This window comes from Plecotus auritus (assembly GCF_963455305.1).
Source record: "Plecotus auritus genome assembly, chromosome: 6".
Taxonomy (NCBI): domain Eukaryota; kingdom Metazoa; phylum Chordata; class Mammalia; order Chiroptera; family Vespertilionidae; genus Plecotus; species Plecotus auritus.
The window spans coordinates 150,540,204-150,551,246 of NC_137773.1; positions in this window are offsets into that span (position 1 = coordinate 150,540,204).

Genomic DNA, 11,043 nt, shown 5'->3' on the forward strand with positions numbered 1-11,043 from the left:
GGTGTCGAAGAAGAATAAAGCTGGCCTCAGGTAAAAAAAAAAACACAACACAACAGGCTCAACACCCTTCACTTGTTCCCAGGGGGGCTGCTCTCTCCCCATGTGCCCTGTTGAGCCAAGGCTCCTGGACTGGACATCTTCCCTCCCTTCATGCAGCCTCCTGGACATCTTGGTCTAGGGACAGAGTCACAGAAGAGACAAATTCTCTCCCATAAGAAGCTACCCAGGAATGTGGTCAAGATTCTGAGAGACTCAGAACAAAGTGACACATGAGCTCAAAGAAAGAGACCCAGGGGTGGATGTGGCCTGATTTCAATGACCTGGGTCACCCTAACTCTCCAGCTAAGTAGTCTCCAAAAGGTTTTGATTGTACAACCTTATTAGAAAAAAAATAGTGACTTTTTAAACTAATATATTTAAACTTTTTAAACAAATATAAACTAATTTTTCTTCTTATACATTTCTATTCTTTTCATAATTGAAAGGCATTGAGGGGAGGGGGTCTGGCTTCACATGGGTCCTTGAGGTATGGAGATGAAGATGGAGAGGAAAGTGAGGGGCAGAGCTAGCTGGGAGAGGACACTGCAGAGCAGACATACCCATGGTCAACTGATGCCTTCCTTAGGCCCTATAGTGAGCTTGCAGTCTTCCTGGAAGTAGGACAGAGAGTTGCTAAATGTTGAGCTAATCCACAAACTCAGGAAAGCTTGGTGGAGGCCATGGAAGGTCAATGGACCATGATTCTCCTCCCTGGGCCCCTACTGCACTCACATAGTGAGCCTTTCCTGAGGCAGCTCCTCCAGGGACAGGCATAGGCTAAGCCCCTCGAAGGGAGCAAGGCAGGCTATGGGGTGTACATGTGTATAGCACCCTGGTTGTATGGCTGTGCCCACATTTGTAAAGAGTATGGGTGTATGTGGAGGTAAAGGTTAACATGACAGTTTCATGTCCTTGGTGGGCCGTGACACTTATGCCTGTACTCTCCCTTATTATGTTTAATTCTACATTACAGACACTCGAGTCAGAAAACTCATTGTCCCTCACCACTTAATGATGGCTAACACTCACGGAGAGCTCTACTGGATGCTAACCCTCTGATGGGTGCATTTGAATCCCAATTTCACAAATGAGATTAGAACACTGAGGCCCTGAGAGGTTAATAATGTGTCCAAAGTCGACTGGTGAGTCAGATGCAAAATCATGAGTCTGGTTCTAGAATGTACACATCCATTCACCAGGGACACTCCCTCTCCTGGGAAACAGGGACACACAGAGCTCGTACGAGAGAGGGATAGACAGGGCACTCCCAACCCTGCAGTTTCTCCAGAGATGCAGCCCCAGGTTTCAGTCTGCAGAGGGACTGGTCCACCAAGTACCCCGATTGCAGAACTTCAGGCATGCCCTGGCTTATGCTCAGATGGAAAGTCTCATGTTTGCAGCCTTTCCATGTGCCAAGCACTGTTTCTAACCCTAACCATTGTTTAAATGTGGACACTACAGTGAAATAACAGGTCTTCATTCACAGAGCTCTGGAACTTGAACTCAAATCTCCTAAGTGCCCCAGCCTTCTGCAGACCACAGCTGCCTTCTTGATGTTGATTTTTTTTTTTAATCCAGAAGAGGAGAGAGAGGGAAGAAGGAAGGGAAGAAAGGAGGAAAGAGCGAATATGAATATGAGAGATTTTCCAGTTACAGAACAATCCAAGTCATGACCTAAATCTTCTATTATAAACTGAATGAAAGTCTTAAATTTCAACAAGATTGGCCCCCCGTAGAAAGAGCTGAACTTGTGTGTACGTGCAGGGGTGTTGGGTAGCTGACCTGAAGAGGGTGGGCAGAACAGCATTAGTTCTCTGAACCAATATTTGTTGTTTCCAAATGTTGCCTCATTTACAGAGAAACAGCAAACAAAGAGCCTCTGTCTGCTTAAACCAGTTCCTCCTCCTCCTCCTCCTCACTGCACTCTGCCCAACAACAGGGCCTTCTCTAAAAGACCTGATTCTGGGCCATACACTCCTATGCTCATAGACCTGTTATCTCATAGACCTGTGGCTCAGGAAAGTGTGGTGAGAACCAAGAGTGGAAACCAAGGGCAATTTTCCTTTTAGGAACATGTCAGTTAATTTGAAATGCCATATACCACCACCTCTCTCTCTCTGTCTTACTTCTCAGAAATCTCCCAACAATGATTCTCGAGATTTCCATTCTTTTCCCAAGGGATCCATAAAAATATCCTTTTTGTGAAGAATAGTCCAGGGCCAGATAGCTTCACTGATGAATTCTACCAAACATTTAAGAAGAGTTAGACAATCTGACAAATACTCATCCAGGGAACAGAAAAAGAAGCATTACTCCCTGACTACTTTTTGAGGTCAGTAAGTATAGTTTGAAAGCAACAACCATCACGGATATCATGACAAAAATTTTAAAATTACCTTTTATGAACATAGATGTAAAAATCCTAAGCAAAATATTAGCAAATTGAATCCAGCAATATCTAAAAATGATAATTATTACTAAGTTGGGTTTATTCCAGGAATACAAGTTATTTGAAAATCAATCATGTAATTGATCACATCTACACTAATAAAAGAGAAACATGCAAATTAACCATCACTCTGCTACACCCACAAGCCACACCCAGCAACCAATCAGGAGCAAGTATGCAAATTAACCCAACCAAGATGGTGACCAGCCACAGAGCTGGAGCAAGCAGGAGGCTAGGGTTGCCCCGGCAATGGAGGAAGCCAAGCTTCCCGCCCTGGCCGGTCCTGGTCTCCGCTCAAGGCTACAAAGTTTCAATTATAGAAGATAAATAAATCCTAGATACTTGCTTCCAGCCAATCCTGGCCTCCGCTCAAGGAGGTGCTGAAAAAAAAAGGAAAAAAAAAGGAGGGGCTGGAACCCTGGGTCACCAGGGGTGATCAGGCCAGGATGGGACAGCAGGGGCCGTAGGGGGTAAGCAGACTAGCAGGGGGGCCAGTTGGGGGTGAGCAGGCCATCAGTGGGGGTCAGTTGGAGGTGATCAGGACAGTGGGGGGGGGGCAGTTTGGAGTGAGCAGGCTAGCAGGAAAGCAGTTTGGGGTGAGCAGGCCAGTGGGGAGGGAAGGTAGGGGCAAGCAAGCCAGCAGGGGGGGCAATTGGGGGTGATCTGGCTGGCAAGGGGGCATTTGGGGGCGAGCAGGCTGGTGTCAGGGAGCAGTTGGAAGCAAGCAGGCTGGCAGGCAGAGTGGTTAGGGGCAATCAGGCAGGCAGACAGACAGGTGAGTGGCTGGAGCCAGCAGTCCCGGATTGTAAGAGGGATGTCCGACTGCCGGTTTAGGCCCAATCCCTGTAAACCAGCAGTAGGACATCCTTCAAGGGGTCCCAGATTGAAGAGGGTGCAGGCCAGGCTGAGGAACACCCCCCACCCCCTGTGCATAAATTTCGTGCACCGGGCCACTAGTTAACATAATAAAGGAGAAAAATTATATGACCATATCATCTGTATAGGAAATGATTGATAAAATTCAACATCCATTCATTTTAAAACCTCCTAGAAAACTTATCCTATGAAACTTGCTTAATCTGATAGATCTGTGTGTGTGTATATACATCTGTATTCATATATACACATACATATATATATACACATATGTATGTATGTATGTGTATATATATATGCATAATATAAAATAAATGTTTTATATACAAAAGAAATCATACTCAGTGGTGGAATGGTGAATAAAAGCTTTCCCTTTGAGATAATGAAAAAGATCAGAAAGTCTATTATCATTTCTATTCAACATTTTTACTTACAGTCCTTGCCAGTACAGGCAAGTAAAAAAAAAAAAAAAAGAAAAAAATATATGTATATGTATATATGTATATGTAAAAGTATTAAAAAGGAAAAAATAAAACTATTATTTCCACAGGTGATATATGATTGTACATGTATAAAATTCTAAAAAAATTATTAAAAGAAAGAGAAATGTTAGCAAGGTAAGAACAGAATGCATTTGATTTTTCTTACCTTGTCCGCCCAACTCTGAGCAGCAAGATCAATAATACAATTCAGGTGTTATTTATCAATAATTTTACCTAAGTGCTTTCTATGACTTGAAACTGGACTAGTAGTATAGAATGAAAATTATATGCAGTCCACTAAAAACTTAAGAATTTGTAGTCATATATCCACTACAATAGGTATATAATCAAGTTTCTTTTTAAAAAATGTATTAAAAGAGGAAAGAAGACAGAGAAAGAGAGATACATTGATTTGTTGTTCCATTTATTTATGCATTCATTGATTGCTTCTTATATGTGCCCTGACTGAAGATCGAATCCACAACCTTGGCATATTGGGACAATGATCTAACCTACTGAGCTACCCAGCCAGAGTTAGAGTCTAGTTTACTAATGGTGAGTGATCTTAAGCATCTTTTTCTATGATTATTGGCCATTCTTACAATTTTTTGGAAAAATTCCAATTCTTTCACATTAAGAAGTAAATTAAACTTTTGAGTAGTTATGGCATAAGGTCTTTTTCAGATTTGTCTCATCTTCCTCCTCCTCCTTTTACATATATATGAAAAAATTCAAACATACAAAAGAAAAATCCTATCTAATAAAAGAGTAATATGCAAATTAACTGTCAGTCTGTCACAAAGATGGCCGCGCCCATAGCCACAAGATAGCGGCACCCAGTCCTCTCAGCCCCACCGGAGTCCCCCAGGTGCTGCTGAGAGCGGGCAGCATAAGCAGCCTGGCAGAATGCTTGCTTCATCACCGCGGCAACGAGGCAAGCATTCTGCGCCCAGCCGCGGATGGGCCTATGGGCTGTGGAGAGCCTCTGGGCAGCAGGCGCGGAGTGGCCAGGCCCCACAGAGAGCTACTGGCCCACGAATTTGTGCGCAGGGCTACTAGTCCTATCTAATAAAAGAGTAATATGCAAATTAACCACCACTCCACTACACCCACCAGCCACGCCTACCAGCCACGCCTACCAGCCAATCAGGAGTAAGTATGCAAATTAACCCAACCAAGATGGCTGCGGCCACGGAGAGAGCAGGAGGGAGGCTTGGGTTTCCCCAGCGATGGAGGAAGCCAAGCTTTCCGCACACTCCGGCCAGCCCAGGCCTCCGCTTAAGGCTACAAAGTTTCAATGATAGAAGATAAATTAATCCCAACAAAAATGGCGGCAGCCACGGAGCTGGAGAGAGCAGGAGGCTAGGGTTGCCCCCAGCGATGGAGGAAGCCAAGTTTCCGCAGCCCTGGCCTGCTTTGGCCTCTGCTTAAGGCTACAAAGTTTCAATTATAGAAGATAAATAAATCCCAACAAAAATGGCTGCCACCACAGAGCGAGCAGAAGGCTTGGCTCCACTCCAGGCTACAAAGTTTCAATTGTAGAAGCTAAATAAATCCCAGATACCAGGGCCTCCGCTTGGGTCGCCGGGGGGCGTGGCCAGCCTGCAAACCACCACAGGCCCCTCGCCCAGGCCACCCCACGCCCAGAGGGAACCCCTCTCCCTGATCTGGGACACCCTTCAGGGCAAACCAGCTGGCCCGTGCACCAGGCCTCTATCCTATCTAATAAAAGAATAATATGCAGATTGGCCATCACTCTAACACACAAGATGGCTGCCCCCATGTGGTCAAAGATCCTGCCCCCATGTGGACACAAGATGGCCACCACAAGATGGCCAGCAGGGGAGGGCAGTTGTGGGAGATCAGGCCAGCAGGGGAGGGCAGTTGGGAGGGACCAGGTCTGCAAGGGAGGGCAGTTGGGGACGATCAAGCCTGCAGGGGAGGGCAGTTAGGGTTGACCAGGCCAGCAGAGGAGGGAAGTTGGGGGCAAACAGACTGGCAGGGGAGCAGTTAGACATCAATTAGGCTGGCAGGGGAGTGGTTAGGGGGTGATCAGGCTGGCAGGCAGAAGCAGTTAGGGGCAATCAGGAAGGCAGGCAGGCAAGCAGTTGGGAGCCAGCAGTCCTGTATTGTGAGAGGGATGTCTGATATCCCTCAAGGGGTCCCAGAATGGAGAGGGTTCAGGCTGGGCTGAGGGACAGACCCCCCCCCCGTGCACGAATTTCGTGCACCAGGCCTCTAGTAATGTAATAAACATCCATTCACAACATACTCAGCTTCAACAAATGTCAATCATTTGCCAATCATATTTCATTCATCCTTCCACTCCCACTTTTTTTTTATGGAATAACAAACATATTATTTCACCCACAAAAGCATGCATCTCTAACAGCCAAGGAATTTTTTTTTATATAACCATAATGTGTTTATCACATCTGTAAAAATGTACAATTATACTATATTACCATCCAATACCCAGTTAATATGCCAATTTCCCTAGTTGTCTAAAAATATTTGTAAGTTACCTTGTTGAAATTAGAACCTGAAACAAGATCCAGGAGTTGCATTGATTATCTCTCTTAAATTTCTTTTATTGTAAAGCAGTCCCTCTATCTTTTATGCTATTTATTTGCTGAAGAAACTACATCATTTGTTCTTTGGAATTTCTGGATTTGGCTGATGTGTGTCCCCATGGTGTTATTTTGTATTTAATAGCATTTGGTAGAAAGCTCCTCAATTTGGGTTTGTCGGATGTTTCAGGATGTGCATTTTTGACAGCAATATAACAAAAGGGCATCAAGATATTTCATTAGAAGGAGCACAATAGTGATTTGTCCCATTATCACTTCTGTTAAAACTGTTTGCTTGCCCTTACCGGTTTGGCTCAGTGGATAGAGCATCGGCCTGCGGACTGAAGGGTCCCAGATTCGATTCCGGTCAAAGGCATGTACCTTGGTTGCGGGCACATCCCCAGTAGGGGGTGTGCAGGAGGCAGCTGATCGATGTTTCTCTCTCATCGATGTTTCGAACTCTCTATCCCTCTCCCTTCCTCTCTGTAAAAATCAATAAAATATATTTAAAAAACAAAACAAAACAAAAAAAAACTGTTTGCTTGGTTAGGGTGGGGTCTGACAGGTTTCTACATTGTAAATTTATCTTTTAAATTAAGGAGTAGTGTGTGGGGAAATACTTTGTTTAATATTTTGCTCATCACACTTTCACTCCCATTGATGATTCTTGCCTGAATCAATTATTACTATATTAGTTGCCAAATAGTGATTCCCTGATTATATCATTTGTCAATTGGTATTCTAAAGTAAACAAGTGCTTCTCTTTTTTCATTTATTTATTTCCTTTATTTGTTTTTATCACTATGGACTCAGGAGTTCCTTTTTTAGTCTGTGGATTATAATTCTTTCCTATCATTTTTCTTTTTTTATTTTTCAATTACAGTTGACATACAATATTATATTAGATTCAGATGTACAAAATAGTGATTAGACATTTACATAATTTACAAAGTGATGACCCTGATAAATCTAGTACCCATCTGACACCATGCATAGTTACTGCAATATTATTGGCTCTATGCTTACTTTACATCCTCATGACTATTCTAATAATTGATACTTTGTACTTTTTTTTATAGGAGGGCTTTCTTGTAAAAATCACTAATTGCATCAGCTTTTGTTGTCATGTTCATTCTTATTCAATAACAATATCATAATAAGCATGAACTTCAAACATCAAGAGCACGAATCATGAAAAATCAGTACTTTCAACCAGCATATATAAGATACAAGTTCCTGGTAATAGCTCACAGATTTCAGTTTAAGAGAACTAGAGATTTTTCATGAAGCATTTTTTTCTTTGCACATCCTTCCAGACTTACACAGAATTATTTCAAATATAAATAAAGCTTACTAAATTAATTAACTTTGATATTTCTTCTAAGGTGTGTTCTCCACATCTATAATCAAAATATTTGGGAACCATTCTCAACAAGTTATCTTTCCTAGGGAACTTGTGTAACAGTGACTTTTTAAAAAAATATATATGTTTTTATTTTTTTTAAATAAATCTTTATTGTTCAGATTATTACAATTGTTCCTCTTTTTTCCCTCCATAGCTCCCCTCCACCCGGTTCCCACCCCACCCCATGCCCTTACCCCTGGCCACTGTCCTCATCCATAGGTGTATGATTTTTGTCCAGTCTCTTCTCACACCTCCCACCCCCCTTTCCCCCCAAGGATTGTCAGTCCACTCCCTTTCTATGCCCCTGATTCTATTATATTCACCAGTTTATTCTGTTCATCAGATTTTTTATTCACTTGATTTTTAGATTCACTTGTTGATAGATATGTATTTGTTGTTCATAATTTTTATCTTTACCTTTTTCTTCTTCTTCCTCTTCTTAAAGAATACCTTTCAGCATTTCATATAATACTGGTTTGGTGGTGATGAACTCCTTTAACTTTTTCTTATCTGTGAAGCTCTTTATCTGACCTTCAATTCTGAATGATAGCTTTGCTGGATAGAGTAATCTTGGTTGTAGGTTCTTGCTATTCATCACTTGGAATATTTCTTGCCACTCTCATCTTGCCTGCATAGTTTCTGTTGAGAAGTCAGCTGACAATCATATGGGTACTCGCTTGTAGGTAACTAACTGTTTTTCTCTTGCTGTTTTTAGTATTCTCTCTTTGTCTTTTGCTCTTGGCATTTTAATTATGATGTGTCTTGGTGTGGTCCTCTTTGGATTCCTTTATTTTGTTCCATTCCATTCCATTCCATTTCATTCCATTCCATTCACTTATGTGTCTGTCTTTATGCCAGTACCATACCTTTTTTTTTTGCACTCTTGCTATAAATTCATTCTTTGTGAGGAAGAATTTCTTTTTTAACAACAAATGCAGAGCAGAACTATTGCTTATCATCCCTTACATGGAACGAGTGGTGAAAGGCCTATGGCATTGTGGAAACAGTACAATAATCTTTTGATAGATGTAACGTTTATTAGTTACGCAAGTTTTGAAACCAGGAAAGGTAAGTCCTCCAGCTTTGTTTCTTTTTTGGCTATTCAGAATCATTTGAGATTCCATATGACTTTTAGGATTTTGTTTTCTATTTCTGAAAAATAAAGTCATTGGGTTTATAGGGATTGCATTTAATCTGTAGGTTGCTTTGGGTAGTATTGGCATAATATCATAACAATATTTTTATTTCTTGCCTAAGTGCTCTGAATCGAACTTTTAGTACCAACTATGTTGGACAAAAGTAAAAAAGTGGGCATCTTTGCCTTGTTCCTGATCTTAGGGACAAGCTTTCAGTCTTTCACCACTGGATATGATGTCTGCTGGGGGGTTTAATCTATGGCTTTAATTATGTTGAGGTAATTTCCTTCTATTCCTAGTTTGTTGATTGTTGTTTTTTTATAATGAAAGAAGGTTGAATTTTGTCAAATGCTTTTTCTGCATCAACTTAAATGACCATGTGGGTTTTTCTCTTGATTCTGTTAACGTAGTGTTTTACACTGATCAGTTTTCACATGTTGAACCATTTTCACATGTTACATTCCAGGAACAAATTCCAATTGGTCACGGTATATAATCTTTATAATATACTGCTGAATTCAGTTTGCTAATATTTTACTAAAGATTTTTTTGAGTGAATGTTCTTAGGGTTATTGGCCCATAGTTTTCTTTTCCTACAGTATCAGGGTAATGCTGACCTGATAGTGTTCCCTCCTCTTCACTTTTTTGGAAAAGTTTAAGAAGAATTGGTGTTAGTTCTTTAAATGTTTGGTAGAATTCCTCAGTGAAGCCAGCAGGTCCAAGGTTTTTCTTTGTTGGGAGATTTTTTTTTTAATTACTGATTCAATCTCCTTACTAGTTCAAAGTCTGTTGAGAGTTTCTATTTCTTTTATAATTTCTTTATTGATTAAGGTGTTACATATGTGTCCTTATTCCTCCATTACTCCCCATCCCCCCACTCATGCCCTCACCACCCTGTTGTCTGTGTCCATTGGTTAGGCTTATATGCATGCATACAAGTCCTTTGGTTGATCTCTCCCCATTACTCCCACCCTCCCCTACCTTTATTTCTTCATGACTTAGTCTTTTTTTTTAAGGTTTTTTTTAAATTTAATAAATCTTTATTGTTCAGATTATTACAATTGTTTCTCCTTTTTCCCCCCATAGCTCCCCTCCACCCGGTTCCCACCCCACCCTTTGCTCTTACCTCCCCCCACACTGTCCTCATCCATAGGTGTACAATTTTTGTCCAGTCTCTTCCTGAACCCCCCATACCCTTTCCCCCTGAGAATTATCAGTCCACTCCCTTTCTATGCCCCTGATTCTATTATCTTCACCAGTTTATTCTGTTCCTCAGATTTTTAATTCACTTGATTTTTAGGTTCGCTTGTTGATAGATATGTATTTGTTGTTCATAATTTTTCTCTTTACTTTTTTCTTCTTCCTCTTCTTAAAGAATACCTTTCAGTATTTCATATAGTACTGGTTTGGTGGTGATGAACTCCTTTAGCTTTTTCTTATCTGTGAAGCTCTTTATCTGCCCTTCAATTCTGAATGATAGTTTTGCTGGGTAGAGTAATCTTGATTGTAGGTTCTTGCTATTCATCACTTTGAAAATTTCTTGCCACTCCCGTCTGGCCTGCATAGTTTCTGTTGAGAAATCAGCTGACAGTCGTATGGGTGCTCCCTTGTAGGTAACTAACTGTTTTTTTTCTTGCTGCTTTTAATATTCTCTCTTTGTCTTTTGCTCTTGGCATTTTAGTTATGATGTGTCTTGGTGTGGTCCTCTTTGGATTCCTTTTGTTTGGGGTTCTGTGCGCTTCCTGGACTTGTAAGTCTATTTCTTTCACCAGGTTGGGGAAGTTTTCTGTCATTATTTCTTCCAATAGGTTTTCAGTATCTTGCTCTCTCTCTTCTTCTGGCACCCCCATAATTCTGATGTTGGTACGCTTAAAGTTGTCCCAGAGGCTTCTTACACTATCTTCAACTTTTTAGATTCTTTTTTCTTTTTTGGCTTTTTTTTTTTGGTTGAGTGTTTTTTGCTTCTTTGTATTTCAAATCTTTGACTTGATTCTTGCGTTCCTCTAGTGACTAGAGTCTAGTCTGCTGTTGGGTCTCTGTATAATATTTTTTATTTCAGTCAGTGTATGTTTAATTTCTAGTTGGT